Here is a 16,687-nt window from a genome sequence, read left to right on the forward strand (position 1 = left end):
TACTAACTTGTGAATTATAGTGCCCCCTAGTGGGGATTTAGACAAAACTTCTTGGAGTCCCTAAGGACAAGGTCAGTTACTGATTTACAAAGTTTGGTAAAAATACATTACACCACAATTGAGATATGCCCTCACATCCTTTTTGGTGACTTTACCATCAAATGTATATGGATGAACCTTCTATAATATCAAAAGTCTGAGAAACAGATTTTGTTCAGGTTGGTCCCCCAATGCTCTCTTCTAAATTTCATGGTTATTCGTAAAATTTTGTAGTAGAAAAAGCAAAAAACTGTCTTTGTTTAAATTCAGTTAAGGACAAACTGTCCCATACATCAAAAATAAAAAAAACTGAGTAACAATTTTTTTTTTCTTTAATCAGTCTGGTCTCCCAATGCTGCATGCCAAATTTGGTGATGATTGCACAAAATTTGTACGAGAAGAAGCCAAAAAAAAAAAAAAAAACATTAAATAAAAGGAATTCTGACCTTCTGCTCTGAATAGGTCACACTGTTGCTGAGAGGTGCCTTCACTTCCTATCTGGCGGCTTCATCATCAAATTCATTTGTGTGTTATGGACGAACTATCTTTAGAGAGTTCACAGTATAGATTCAGACTGTGTACTTTCCTCAAACTAACACAATATAAGTGGTTAATGCAAACATATGCAACTCCTGTGAAATTAAATTTCTATAAGGAAAATATACCAGACATTTTTACTAAATGTACTGAGGCTAAAGGAACAATTTTTCACTGTGTTTGGCAGTGTAGAAAGATTAAAGCCTTTTGGGAAGAGATAAGAATGACATGTGAGAAGTTTACTTCAAAAGGAATTCCATTAGACCTCAAGCTATTTTTATTGGTTTATATCCAGAAAAACGTAATTATGGTAAGAATGAACAAATACTGATGGACCACAGTCTTCTGAATACCAAAAAGCTAATTGTATTGTTCTGGAAAAAAACTCACAGACCAAATATTACTCACTGGATAAGACAAATTTTGTTAAACCTTCCATTAGAAAGTATAACATATACAATACCCTGCAAATTTATTCAGACCCCTGACCAATTTTCTCATATTACTGAATTACAAATGATGTATTGAAATTTCATTGTTTGATATTTTATATTAAAACACTGAAGCTCAAAATAAATTACTGTAAGGTGACATTGGATTTACGTTGGGAAATACTGGAAAAGACCTGGTGATATTTTTTTCCTAATCTTCAGAAGAACCCAATGCAATCCAACTCTACAGATTGCTGTGTGTGTGAAAATCCCAGGAGATAAGCAGTTTCTGGAATACTCAAACCAGCCCACCTGGTACCAACAGCCATGCCACGATCAGTCACAGAGATCATATTTCTTCTTCATCCTGATGTTTCATGTGAACACTACCTGAAACTCTTGACCTGTATCTGCATGATTTTATGCATTGAGCTGCTGCCGAATGATTGGCTGGTTAGATAACTGCATGAATGTGAAGGTGTTCCTAATAAAGTGTCAGGTTTACAGGTCATAAATGTGCAGGTGCAAAAGTGTTCCTATTAAAGTGGACGGTGAGTGTATGTATCAAGTTTCATGAAAATCCATGCAAACAGCCATGAATTAGAGCTTTCTAAGTAAATTACTCACCACCTCATCAGAACTTTTTGAAATGTGGTGACCATATTGTTTACAAATGTCAACATGTTTTTGATAATTATTAAGGGTCAAACTCTGCTGAGTAGTTTGATACCAGAATTGTGAAGATAGGACAAAAATTAGGTCAATCGGGCTCATCTCTCTTACAGACCTACACTTTGGTCTGCAAGAGCAGTTTCTTATTTAAAAAAAAAAAAATAAAAAATTTAATAATAATAATAATAATAATAATAGCTGCAAGCAGCAATTATGGGCCCAAGCACAACAGAGGCAAAGTAAGGAGCTAAGCAAGCATGGTCATGATTTTACATTTTACATTTTTTTCGAGTTTCAGTGCAATAGGCAGTAGTATTGCCAAGATATTGCATAAAACACTATGTAGCACTTATGTCAACTTTGACAATGCATTATATGGAAACAGTTTGAGATATCAAAAAGTTTTTTGCCAGCATGATCTGATAATGGTCTATGTGAAATTTGGGGAAGAATAGATAAATGGTCTAGGAGGACTCCAAAAAAGTAGGTTTTTGACATGATGGACAGGAATGGTGGACAGACAAAATGGTCTACTGTGGAAAATGAATATCACTGGTTTCTGTAGGCCCTAAAGAATGAAATTCAGAAAAGCTATAAGCATGTATGGTTACAATGGCACATATAAAATTTCATCACAATACATCAAAGAGGTGCACAGATACAGCCTCAGATCCTTGTGTTTCTCTGAAAAACTACATTATATAAAACAAATTACACAACGTCACCTGGTGACCAATTTTCTTTCTTTTTTTCAAATTTTGTGCAAACCTCTCAGCCCAAACGGCAAATATTTCCACAGTGTTTTGTTTTGATCAGTCTTTCGTAACCTTTTCTAAGGTTGGACTGAAGATATTTTGAGTAAAATTTGGTAAAAATTGGACAAATAGTCCAAAAAAGGAAAAATATGCTTTTTTTCATATCTCGTGATCATTAGGTGGCCCGAAACTGTGCAGGTAAAAATTTTTATGAAGGAAAATTACATCACAGGATGCATTCAACTTGGCATGGTAACATTTCAGCCTGTCCCCTATCTGTGTGCCAAATTTCATAACTTACCCATGTATGGTTCTATGGGCTGCCATAGACTCAAGAGCAGAAAAAGAAGAAGAAGCAGAATAATAAGAAGAACACTAACTAGGTGCCGACATATATTCAATTCAATTCAATTTTATTTGTATAGTGCTTTTAACAATGGGCATTGTCACAAAGCAGCTTTACAGAAATAAATAGATTCAAATTAATTTAAACCAAAATAAATTGTAAATACGTGAATTTTTCCCTAATGAGCAAGCCAGCAGGAAAAACTCCCTAAGATGATATGAAGAAGAAACCTTGAGAGGAACCAGACTCAAAAGGGAATCCATCCTCATCTGGGTGACAACAGATAGTGTAATTATAAGTAATTCCCTTCTATAACTGTGTACTGTATGGACAAATAGTGCAATCATGCAACCAGTAAATTCATCGCAGTTTTCAAAATAAGTCCGGTTTGTTAAACCTATCCACCATCCACTGATGGAGTCCTGAGAACAAAGCTGCTCGTGCCAACCGCAGCCCCAAAGCCACTACAGCAATCGCAGTCCCAAGCCATCACAGTACAACTCCCCATATGAGATCTTCAAGCCATCTCCACGGCCCCCAAGTGGCACTGTAGTGTTCTTGTGCAGTGTGTTGAAACTCTGACTAAACACCAAGTTAAACCGTAGCCAATGAAAACAGAGTCGTAGTAAGGTTGATCATTTACTGTCACTCTTCCTCATTAACATTTGCAGTGAAAACTGTAATAAAACAATACAGCAACATTCAGTGTCCATGTTTTGACTAACATTGCATTACAAAAGACTAACACAACCATAAACTACTGTTCTCCCTGTAGTAGCGATTACAATGGCTATTAGCATCACTGATAGCTTGTACACAATGGTAAACAACCGTTTTTAGCAACTTAACAAACATCATATTTTTAACAAAATCATTACTAATATATGATCTTTAACATGTCTAATGTCATATAAATGAACTTACGGCATTGCCTCTATGATGCTTTTTAGTGGATGCAATGGATTATCAGAGAGAACACACTATGTCTGTCTCATTGTTTTCATGCAGACCCGGGAGCACTAACAGGAAGTGACTTCGTCACATGAAACAAATAATATAAATTTTTACAAACGAGGTAGATAAAGGAAAAGTAATTATGAACTTCACATTTTTACTTGAGAATATTTACCAAAAATATTTAAAGCAGATATTTGAACGTTAAATTTCTTAAAGGGCAACACAGTATGCAATTTCAGACACTGCCTATACCTCCTAGCGGACACACCAATTAGTGCAGTTAAATTCAGCTTAATGGGCAACACAGGCACCATCCCCAGCATTCATAATATATCATCAGGTGAGTTGGAGTGTGACATGGGGTGTTCTCAAATGGAAGGAAGCGTCCTTCCTAGAACAGTCCCTTTGAGGCTTCTAGGCTAGACTCCTCCTCAGCACTGAACGCTAGAATGAGACTGTCTAGTAAGTCCGCAAGGCTACACCATGAAGTTTTCCGCCCCCGAGGTCACGGTGCGAAATCTTTGAAAAGAGAAAAAGCGCTATTGAAGATGACAGATGTCGTACCTGTGCTGAGCCTCTACTTTGTAGAAATGGAGGAAGCCACCAGGAGGTTGCACTTTTGTCACTTTATTTTCAATTTCAGCAGTTGAACTACAACATGACTATACCCAGACAGCAATAAGGTATATAAGGAAGAAAGGAAAAAAAGAACATATGCATAGAGCACCTCCTACTGTTCATTTGACAGAACACATAAAAGAAAAAGCTAACTGCTACACTTCTGCTTAACATATAATATTAATAATCAACAGCTTGAGCTAAAAATAATATATTCAAGCTTAACTTAAATCATTCTCTTTTACTTTCGCTAGGGATGTAATTTACGAGATCTGCACTGTATGAAAAACGCCACAAAATATAATGGAATTACGTTATAAAAATATAATGGTATTACGTTATGGCACTATTACGGTGAATTGCTTTTTGTAGTGTTGTGGTGAATTGTAGTATTGTAATACTATTTAAAAATTAAGGTATAAAGTATAAAGTACTTTTTAAAAATCTTTATATTAACTGACTTTATATAACGCAATACAGCGAATGCGAATGATATGACAACCGTCTGTGGTCTCCCAGTGGTTTATAACATGGGCAGCATTTAATTTGTAACAAAACAAAACGAAAGAAAACATGAATGCCTTCATCTTCGACACATTTTTGGTTTTACATTTCATAACAAACTCGGGGAAGCTCAGAGCTGACTCGTGTCCCGTCGTTTTTTTCGTGAATTTCGGAATGTGTGCAAAGGATTGTGGGTGACTGGAGGACGCGAAGGATACACTGATGCATCATTCAAAATCTGCAGAATGAAGGCCACGAAATGAAGGCTGCCTTCCAAGGATGCTTCAGATGAAGACGGCCTTTGACGGCGCTTGATGACACCTTCTGTTTGAGAAACACCCTAAATAAACAGACTCATGATGTGAAGTATCATCTTGTGTTTCACTGCTGACATACCAAGCCTTATTATTCTTGTGCATGACATTCTGGTATTTTGATCTTGCTTATAAAAATTAGTTTTATGAATTACATGTGTTTTCATTTTGGACAGTTACATCAAATATATACATATTGCATGTTCTTTTCTACAGCCATAGCAAGTATGTACAAGTCACACTTGCTGTACTGTATATCACTCTAAAATGTTGTACTGTTTACTGTAAAGTAGTAACTGTATGCACATAGATGTTTTACCTGTACATACTGGTACCGTATCTCCTTCACTCTGTCACCATTTCTTTCGAATGCAACACGGTACAGCTGTTTCATGCTCATGTGGCGTCTTTTCAGCACCGTGTCGGTAGCTGAAATGCTAACAGATTGGATGTTTTCAAAGACATTGCTGTCGTCTTATAATAGCACTCCCTTAGTTTAATGGCATTATTTGCTCTGACCATGGTGCAGATAGCCTTCTCCAACTGAGGTGTGAGAAGGGGCCCTCTGCTACCCCTGTGAGGTAGCCTTCAGTGATATGTGGGAAAAATACAGTATCGCCGTATATACGTGCACTCCAGTTTCTACTACGGCTGGCTTGACCGCGGTGTGAGTGTGGCCTGCGTACTGTGCTTGATGTAAGTCGCACTTGCGTCTAAAATCGATTCAGAAGCATGTAGTGTGTTGTGCTGGCAGTGGCGTAACCGGAAATTAATTTCGGTGGGATCAGGAAATATATAAAATAAAATCATGATTGTTTTACTGTACAGTTAGAACACGCTCATGAATTTCAGGTGGATGTCAGCAGCAGTAGGAGCGGTGATGACAAATTTGTTATTTAATCATTTAAGGCACAACCTACCATCAATCTTTCCACATTAATAAATTTGCCATAAAATATCTTTATGACAGTTCCACTGTAAATGATTAAAATAATCTGTTAATAATAGGAAAACTTTACACCTTATTATAAACCCTGATCTACTTAACTTTTGACTTGATCAGGCTACTTCACTGGCTCTCACCTCCATATCTCTGTGCTTATAGTGCAGCTGCCTGGCTAGTAGCTTTCAAACAGAAACAGGAAATATGCATCATCCCAATGGGCTAATCCTGTTTCTCATCAAAGCAGCTGGTGTTCAATGAGTACCGCCCTTCAGGGGCTCACAAAGCCTGTCCAAGTCTCTTAATCAGCCGATAAGCAGCATCAGCCGAACACGTCATGATTTCACATAACGGGGAAAGAGGGGAACTAACTTAATTAGTGTACCGGTTTTCTCGTTACTTCCTGTCTCTCCAACCAGCTGACAGCCTCGTGACAAGCTGGTGGTCGGCCCATGCGCAGACTTGCGCTTTGTGTAAACCGAACATGGCGCCGTCCTGAGTTTTATTACTGAGCGAAGCGCAGTTGTCAATGCTCAGCGGTACAATTTTCGAAAAAAAGGACAGAAACATTGACACGTTTTGGAAGGTTGAGGGTACAGGGACGGAAACAAGTCGCATCTGGTATTAACCCTTAAGGTAAAGTGTTGCATGTACCTATGTTCTCTTAGCTATGGCTAGCTAACTGTACTGGATGCACTGGTGCAGGGAAACCCGTTTGCTAATGTCATTCTCTCAGCCGGGCATCCGTATTACAGCTTAGTGTGAACAGTTTGGAACAATGGCAGGTAAAGGACTATTCAGCCTTGGGGAGTATATTACATTTTACTGAAAAGCTCAGCACGTTTTAGTTATTGTATTTTTTAATCCTAGCCACTCGGTTGGCTAGCTATTTTGCTATAACTTACTTTAACGTCATATACTGGTTTGATGCCTTTAAGTGACACCTTTGTATAATTATTTAAATACGTTGGCATTAAAGGTTAATTAACTGTAGCATTGTCATAGTATTAAATTTGTCCATATTGATCTAAAAGGCTCGATGATCAACTTGATGTACTGGACTGTCTGCCTGTTTAGTTGCAAGCTCGCTACTGTTAGTTCTTCTTCTTGAACATGATTGAATGCGTACCAGTTCAGTGTTATAATGCATTTATTTTTAATAAAGTATACTCAGGGAACAATGCTAGCTATTTGTTTCGATAGTAGACATTTTGACAAGATAAAGTTGTTCCCAATGCGACAGCGCCCTCTCTGCTTTGCTGCCACATGACAATTTGAGAATCTAGAGATTGCTGTTTTGTCTTTTTTTTTTTTCTTCATTAAATTGCCTTATTCTCAGGATTCTCCGCAGGATTTGCTTCCCAAATGTGGAACTGGTTTTGTATTGTAAATACCTGTTTTCGTAGTGCTTGTATTTCCAGCAATGATCTTGGAAAGTTCTTAAAAATCCAGTTATAAGTTTACTTTTTGTTCTGTAGAAAATGAGCAATTCACATTCTTTACTATTATGATCATCTGCAGGCTTCAGTTAAGGAGGTCTGTTTCTGAAGCCCTGACTCAATAACAAGCATAGCCCTGAGCACAGGTTAAAGTCTGTGCCTTCAGACGCGAAGTCGAGTTGAGTAAATGATCACATAGACAGGCTTTTTGAATTTCTCTGCATCCTGTTTTGCAATGTTGGAGCCTGTATGACTGTTACTCAGAGACACAGTGTATGATAAGGAAACAGAGGACACAAGATGTGCACACCAACCAACATTGATAAAACCTAGAGTAGAGTAGAAATCTTGAATTGTTAGCTTGTGACTGGCTACTGTTCCATGCCAGTCCTGTGTGGGTGGGCGTGTAAACCCTGTAGTAATGGCAGTTTTACTGCATGATGCAGTTCTTATTGATTCATGCTGAGAGCTGGGGAGCTTGGTCACCTGACACCCTTCTGGAATCCTTGTCTACGTCTGAACTTACACTGCCGTACGACAGTGTAAGTGCAATTAAAAAAAAAACAAAAAAAACCCAAACCAGAGTGTCCACTACATAGCACCAGAACAGCTTCAATGCACCTTGGCATTGGTTTTACAAAGTCTCTTGAACTGTACTGGGATGAATATCATTTTTCCAAAAGATGTTATCTAAATTTTTGGAGAGCACTGTCTAACACATCAGTCCAAATTTAATTTAAAATGGATTAAATTCTTTTTTTTGCCATTAACCTCTCATTTACATAAGTTACATAAGCCCTTGGGTAAGGCTCTCTAAATTTAGCTCAGGCGTATCTTGTTAGCTTTGATTATCTTGAGAGGTCTCTAGAACTTGACTGGAGTCCACATATGGCAAATTCAATTAATTGTACAATATTTAGAAAGGCTCGTACCTGTATGTGCATAAGGTTCTACAATTCACAGAGCATGTCAGACTTAAAACCAAGTCATGACGTCTGAGGAACTCTTCACAGACCTCAGCAATCAAATTTTGTTGAGACAAGATCTGAACTGTGGTAGAAAATCATTCAAAAGCTTTGAATTTTCCCAGGAGCACAGGAACTCAGTAACCCATCTAGAAGGACCTTGGTCCGGGAGGTGGCTGAGAACTCAATGGCCACTCCAACAGAGCTTTAGAAGTTCTCTGCAGCGATGGGAGAAGATGCTGGAATGACAACCATTTCTGAAATACTCTATCAATCAGGCCTTTATGGTGGAGTGGCTAGATAAAAGCCACTCCTGAGTAAATGCACTCAAAGCCCTAAGTCTGGCAAAAACCTGGTACATAGTGTGCATGACTGCAGACTGGGGTGATGTTTCACGTTGCAGCACAACAAAGACCCAAAGCATACAGCCAAAATAATGCTAGAGTGGCTTTGGGTCACTAATTGAACACGAAAGGATAATTAAAAAAAATCATATTTATTTAAATAAACCAATATAAACAGATTATGTGTAAACAGACCCTCCCTCATCAGTACATCTCTTGCGCTGTCATACTAGTGAGACAAAGAGGGGGAGTTAAATTGGCCTGTGGTGCTGTCTTTAGACAATTTATTTTTCAACATTATTCGATATTCACGATATTCTCTAATGTTATATCATGAGTAAAATTGTTGCAATAATAGTTGATGTATCTCCTGGCTCTGCAGGGAACCAACCCCAGCCACTGGAGGGTTGCACGAGCCAGTGCACTCTCAGTGTTGGTCCTAAGCCCGGAAATGGGGAGGGTTGCGTCAGGAACGGTATCCGGCTTAAAACTTGCGCCAGAATCAAAATATGCAGATGGATCACCCGCTGTGGCGATGGGAGCAGCTGAAAAAGGAGAAAAAAAAATGATGTGTGTGTGTGTGTATGTATGTATGTACAGTACTGTGCAAAAGTCTTAGGCACATGTAAAGAAATGCTGTTGAGCAAAGATGCCTTCAAAAATAATGAAATTAAATGTTTCTACATAAAAAAAGAGCAGTAAACAGTAATAAATGAAACAAAGTCAATATTTGGTGTGATGAACCTTTGCTTTAAAAAAAATAGTAGTCACAGGTACAATTTGTGCAGTTTTATAAGGAAATTAGCTGTAAGTTTTACTGAGCATCTTGCAGAAGCAGCCACAGTTCTTCTGGACACTTTGACTGTCACACTTGCTTCTTATTTTTGCAGCAAAACCCAGCAGCCTTCATTATGTTTTTTGTCTGAAAAGTGGTCTCTTATGTAATATGCTGCTTTCTTTACAGACATACAAACATTTTTCTGTAACATTTAATTTTGTGCTGGAAAACAAATGTTTGGAAATGTAAAAAGCTTTTGTACTGAATCATTAATGTAGAAGTCATAAAATAAAAATCTATAACAAAGTTTGTACTAAAAAAAAAAAATAATAAAAAAGGGGGTGCCTAAGACTTGCATAGTACTGTATGTGTGTCGTGCATATATATACACACATATACACACATAGTCAGGTCAATAAATATTTGGACAGTGACGCAATTTTTGTAATTTCTTAATATTTAAAAATATTGCATTAACTGTTTAGGAATTACAGCATTTTTTACATAGTCCCACCATTTTCACAGACTCTAAAGTAATTGGACGATTGACTGATAAGCAGTTTCATGGCCAGGTTTGGACTGTTTCCCCATAATTTCATGACAGATTAATGAGATAAAAAGTCTGTAGTTGATTCGAAGCTTTGAATTTGTATTTGTTCAAATTCAAAGAGGTGTCAATGCAGAGGTGTCAATGCAAGTAAAGGAGGCCATCATTAGGAGGAAAAAAAAAACTATGGACCTGACGTATAAATATAATATTTTCCATATATCGAAAAATATAATGTTAAGAAAGAAGAAGAACTTGAAGAAGAACTCGCACAGTATTATCTCTGCTAAGAACTTGCAGCTTTTTCAACATATTTATAGGACTCTACACTGGGTGATACATTTCGGGATTTGGAATCAGTCAGTGAATCACTCCAAAGGCCTACACCCAGAGGCACAGCTGGGGAAGAGGGGATTTCGGGTTTGATCCTCCCTTACATATTGTGTGACGGTTCCAAATGTTTATCATGCACACACACAATGCAGCTGATTATATACATTCTCCTCCAAAAGTATGGGTCTGTTCGTTGAATGTTTTGGGTCACTGTATTTCCGCAAGATCCTCCCAATTAGATTGGATGAATTTGTGTGTAAACTGACAGACAGGATGTTTCTGTGGACTGCTGAATTCATTCTGCTGCTATCATCATGAGTTACATCATCAATAAAGATTAGTGAGCCTTTTCCAGAAGCAGACATGCAATCCCAAGCCATGACACTACCCCCACCATGTTTGACCGATGAGTTTGTATGTTTTGGATAAGCAGATCCTTTCTTTCTCCACATGTTGGCCTTTCCATCACTTTGGTAGAGGTTAATCTTGGTTCCAGAGCTTTTGTGGCTCATCTCTGTATTTCTGCAAATTCCATTCTGGCATTATGGTTTGCAACTTGTGGTATGGCCTCTAAATTTTTGCTCTCTGAGTCTTCTTAGAACTGTAGACTGCCCTGTGGAGGTTGTTAGTGATGTTGCTGACTGTTGTTTTTGGGTTTTTCTTTACAGCTCTCACAGTGTTTGTCATCAGCTGCTGTTGTTTTCATTGGCTAACTTGTTCGATTTCCCTCTTTTTCCCTCAGCTTCAAAATGGCTTGCATTTCTCCCATAGACAGCTCTCTGTCTGTCAACATCACACTTGTCAATTGTACAGATCACAAAAATAATCATGATTTCTTCCTTCCTGAAATTAATTTTTGGCTACAGCACTGCCAACACCAAAAGTCTTTCTGAATTGTTTTTAGACATGGGTCTTGTATCAAATATAGCAGGTAGTTGTTGATTTTGACCAGGGTCAAACCATGTGAGATCACTGGAGGCCTTCTCACTGTCCAGCTCAGATTTGCTTCATATGTTCTGAAAATAACGTCACTATTCCCAGTAAATTTTTGCAATGTTTCAGGCATGTATCTGTAGTTTTTGAGATATAGAGGATTTAAAAAGGGGACATCACTCTAATTTTACTGTAAAAACTAGTGCTACAGAAAAAGTTACAAAGTTCCATAAGTACTTACTTAATTTTAAACTACTCATACTAGATGCATGAAATATTTAGTGATTGTTGTCTAATCATTTTTAACCTCTAAAATTTGTGGCTTGTTAAATATTGTAAAAAAAAAAAAAAAAAACATTTGTGCTTTGGAGTAACTTTGGCCCTCTACATCTCTCCCACTAAAGCACACCAGATCTTTAAAATTTTCATGGGTCAGTGACGAATTAGGATTCTGAAAGGGCTTTTGCAAAATCATAAAAATCTTGAATATTTTTAATAATAATTCAAATGTTTGAACAGTGAAGTGAAGTGACTTTGTGGCCAAGTATGGTGACCCATACTCGGAATTTGTGCTCTGCATTTAACCTATCCAAGTGAACACACACACACACACACACCGTGAACACACACCTGGAGCAGTGGGCAGCCTTTTTTGCTGCGGTGCCCGGGGAGCAGTTGGGGGTTTGGTGCCTTGCTCAAGGGTCTCACCTCAGTCGTGGTATTGAGGGTGGGAGAGAGCGCTGGTCATTCACTCCCCCACCTACAATCCCTGCCGGACCCGAGAATCGAACCCACAACCTTCAGGTTCACCTTTGGGTTGCAAGTCCGATAATATATTGCCTTTACATGGATATGTAAAGGTGTACTGTTAGTAAAGTGAAATGCCTCAAAAAATGAGTTTGCACTTTTAGGAACAGTCTGTCAGGTATTCGTGAAATTTACAAATTAAATTTCTATTTAAAACCCATAAAATGTGTGTAAAATGTATACCAAAGGGTTTACTTCAGCAAATTAGTGATTAATATTTAATCACTGACTAATATTTAATATGATGGTCAGTTTTGTGAACAACACACCAATGGCACAAGATATAATTATATTCCAACTTTTAAAGAGTGGTACTGACCTGTTATGTGTTCTCAGATGCTCTTCACAAGCTGCTGTATGATTCAACACCTGGTCTTTGAAAATCTTTTCAAAATAAAAGTCTTAAAATAGCCTTTTCTTTTAAGTTACACCACATGATTTTTTCATAAAACAAGTATCAGCAGACAATATTCATTTATGTATTACAATGGAAATAATAATGCAAATGCATTGGAATTTTGTTCAACAATACAGAACAGTCATGGAATTATGCCAAACATGATAACTTTTAAGTTCAAAAACTTCTTTAGTAATTTTAATTAGGTTTTCAAAGGAGAAGATATGGGTGGCCGTTCACACCACATGATATTTTTACACTTTAAATGTAAAAAAAAATGTAAAAAAAGCCTGAAAAGCAAAAAAAAAAAAAGCTCAAAGTTGTTCCATATATTTTAAAGGTACTTTTAAATGGTACATTTACATGTTAAAAACAATTTAATATTTTTTAAAATAAAATGGACGAAATAAGATGTCACATCATTGACTATATATGAATATGAATATCTGTCTGTCAGTTATTTTTAAGCAACTAGGTATGTCTGAAAGAACTCAAACTTTCTGATTTATGAGGTGTTAAATATTAAAATAAATAATTATACCACTCGAAAGAGCATGTTTAAATTAGCAAATATACAATATATGAAGTTGGGATCTTGAACCATACTATATTAAGGTATATTAATGTGCCAAGTTTTACTACAAAATGTAAATAGAAATGCAAAATATAGAGGTGTATTACTTACAGTGGAATCACAAACCTGTGTAATCACACAACTGTTTTCACTATATGTATTTTCTAAAGAGTTAATTTGTCTTTATTCTACCATATTCTGCAAAATCTAGTGCTACATTTTAAACTATAGTGTCAGAAAAAATAGAAACTGTTTAAAAAAACAAGAAAACAACAACAAAAAAAAACATTGTCTACTTGAAGAGTTTGAACAATGCACAGATTTCCTTTTCCACATCAGATGGACGTTTATACTTTCTGCCAGTTAATGTAAGTAGGGCATCAATGGTTTTCGGGATATACACCAGAGAGTCTCAACAAATATCCTCTCTCTTGGGCTGAATGTAAATCTTACACTGTCCATGAGGATGCATGAATGTTACTCATACATCTTGTTCCTTCTCTAATGTTGCATGACTGTTGCCTATACACCACTGTTGGTCATACAAACGTAGAACATATTTAGTAGGAATTGCATCTGCAAGAGAGACTGCTGACTTCACAGCGGTTTAATCCATTACTTGTGGGCGATTCCCATTCATATCCACAATGAAGCTAGAACTGCCTGACACCCTGCTGACCCACAGATGGGTTGGCATGACTAGAAATAAATGAGTGGTTGTCTGTTGTTCCAGGAATGGTGACTGACCTAGAAAATCTTGTCTGAAGTGTTTTTATTTGTAAATGTTTTTAAATATGTATAAGCTTATCTTTTGTGTGTTTTTTTTAAAAACATAATCCAATTTGTCACAGTTTTCAGTACAGTTGAACATTGGAGCTTGGTGCCAAAGATGTAGCCAAGTCTAAATCAGGTATATGCAGCAAAGTCAAAGGAACTGCTAAATCTGCTTGGATATCAGCTTGTCTGGCTGACATCTCATCATGGATGACAACTCACCAGCTGAAACCTAATCCCACCAAAACTGAACTGCTGTTCATCCCAGGTGATTCATCCCCATCTCAGGATCTTGCAGTTTCCCTAGACAATTCTCTGATCTCGCCTTCGGTTACCGCACGCAACCTTGGGGTAACCATGGACAATCAACTGTCCTTCTCCTCTCACATTGCTAATCTAACACGCTCATGTCGATTTCTCCTTTATAACATCAGAAGGATTCGTCCATTTCTTTCCTCACAGGCCACACAGGTGCTTGTTCAGTCCCTTGTCATTTCAAGACTGGACTACTGCAACTCACTCCTGGCAGGTCTGCCTCTGAGCGCCATTCGTCCTCTGCAACTGATCCAGAATGCAGCTGGACGATTAGTTTTCAACCTTCCTAAATTTTCCCACACCACCCCATTGCTGCGCTCCCTCCCCTGGCTTCCTGTAGCTGCCCGCATCAGATTTAAAACACTGATGCTCGCCTACAAAGCCAGAAACGGACCAGCACCCACTTATCTCAAAGCACTTATCGCACCTCGAGTGCCACCACGCTCCCTCTGATCCTCTAGCACTGCTCGACTGGTCCCACCATCTCTCAGAGTACAAGGAAGGCATGCATCGAGACTCTTCTCTGTTCTGGCACCAAGGTGGTGGAATGAACTTCCCCTAGATGTCCGAACAGCTGAGTCACTGGCAGTCTTCAAACGACGTCTAAAGACTTACCTCTTCATAAAATACTTAAATTAGCACTTTCACAAAAAAAAAATAAAAAAATAAAAAATCACCTCCCCAACAGAGTTTTGGACTGATGGTATTCCTAGTTTGTGACCTAGCGAGCCAATATCAGAATGTATTTTTGATAGACTTCAAAGCACTATTGTAAGTCGCTCTGGATAAGGGCGTCTGCCAAATGCCATAAATGTAAATGTAAATGCTAAACCATGTTGTCTTGGTCTGCTTTCATAAAACAGTAGCAGCTGCTGACATCAGCCTCCAAACAGGGCTGGCAAGTGTGGACATGTACAGTAAAGTAGCACAGCTCTGCTGACATCAGCCTCCATATCTGGCTGACAAGTAGAATCATACAGCTGTATTTCTAAATATATATTATATGCCTTAAAACAGTATTTATATTTGTAGTAAAACATGGCATATTTGATACCTTAATACAGGGTTGTTCAGTAGTATACACAAAGGGTCAGTGTCGTTTTCATTCCATATTAGGAAGGAGGTACAAGGACAAAAGTAATAACTAATTAAAACAATAGGGCAACAAACCCTAGTGGACCATAGACGCAGGTGACATTTGAGAGAACTCCTCTCCTTGTCAGTGGATTTTTCTTGACTACGACCCTGAATTGGAATTCATCTGCTTTGACGCACTACTGAACTCCAAGTACTCGTTCAATGTGAAGTTCTCCTAAGGCCATGTCTAGATCATTGATTTGGGCACGTTCTTCAGGTGGTATCGCGGCAATCACTTCTTTATCATTGGACATGAATTTGTGCAGCCAAAGTTTTCCTGTTCTGCACAAGGCTCTTGCCTCTTCCCCAGATATATGGCTTCAGCAGATGGCCTTACACTTGTTAAGCCATCATCGACATAAACGTTTCTCTGGATGAACTTAATGGACTCTTTGCTGAACTTTCCATGACCCTGCAATGCCAGATGCTTGAGTCCAAAATTGGAGAAGCCAGGGGATGCAGCTGCCCCAAACAGGTGCACATTCTTTCTGTACACCGAGGGTTTGGAGTCCAGATCACCTTTTTCCCACCAGAGGAATCTCAGGTAGTACTGATGTTCCTTTTAACGTGAAATTGATGAAACATTCTTTCGACGTTGCATATTATGGCTGTGATTGACTCTTTCTGAATCGACACAGCACTCCAAATAATATGGACAGGTCTGGACTTGTCAAGAGGTGATCGTTTAGAGAGGTTTCATGGAAACGTGCTGAACAATTGAAAACCACCCGCATCTTCCCTGGTTTGTGGGAATGGTAGACTCTGTGGTGCAGAATATACCACACTGGTTGGTTATTGAGTTTGGGCTTTAGAACCCTCTCATCATCTCCTTGGTTTATTATGTCATTCATAAAGTGGACTTGGACTGCACATTGTTTGTCTGGGATACTATGTTTGACTGTCTTTAAAGGAAGTGGGAGTTCGTAATGGCAGTCTTCCTTTTGCCTTATACCTTCTTTCTCCTTAGATAAGAAGAGAATGTCTTCCTGAGAAACTGGGCTATTGTCTGTAGTGTGATCTGTGAAGTCGGATTGGAATAATTTCCTTGACATGAGTTCTGCACATGAAGTGTACCTCTCTCTTTAGCTCAACTGATGGCTTCACTGCAGGCATTCCTTGTCGCACAAATCTTCTGTGACTGGTTCCTATTGCATCACAGTATTAGCTTGCTGGGTTCAAGCAGCCGACGATGCTCTAGCCGAGAGTGGTTTGCTGTGCATTTGGATGA

General features: G+C 38.2%; 1 protein-coding gene across 3 annotated transcripts in view; it reads left to right on the forward strand.

Moving 5' to 3' along the window:
• Positions 1–6,449: 6,449 nt before the first annotated feature.
• LOC113541200 (dnaJ homolog subfamily C member 13) overlaps positions 6,450–16,687 on the forward strand; it is a 154,212-nt gene continuing 143,974 nt past the window's right edge. For 2 of the 3 annotated variants that reach the window (XM_026938046.3, XM_034298136.2), the window contains exon 1: positions 6,450–6,752. The gene's annotated coding sequence lies outside the window, so the exon portion shown is untranslated. The remainder of the gene's footprint in view (positions 6,753–16,687) is intronic. The other variant, XM_026938043.3, reaches the window with a different exon arrangement.

The sequence above is a fragment of the Pangasianodon hypophthalmus genome, chromosome 22 (genome assembly GCF_027358585.1).
Source record: "Pangasianodon hypophthalmus isolate fPanHyp1 chromosome 22, fPanHyp1.pri, whole genome shotgun sequence".
NCBI lineage: Eukaryota > Metazoa > Chordata > Actinopteri > Siluriformes > Pangasiidae > Pangasianodon > Pangasianodon hypophthalmus.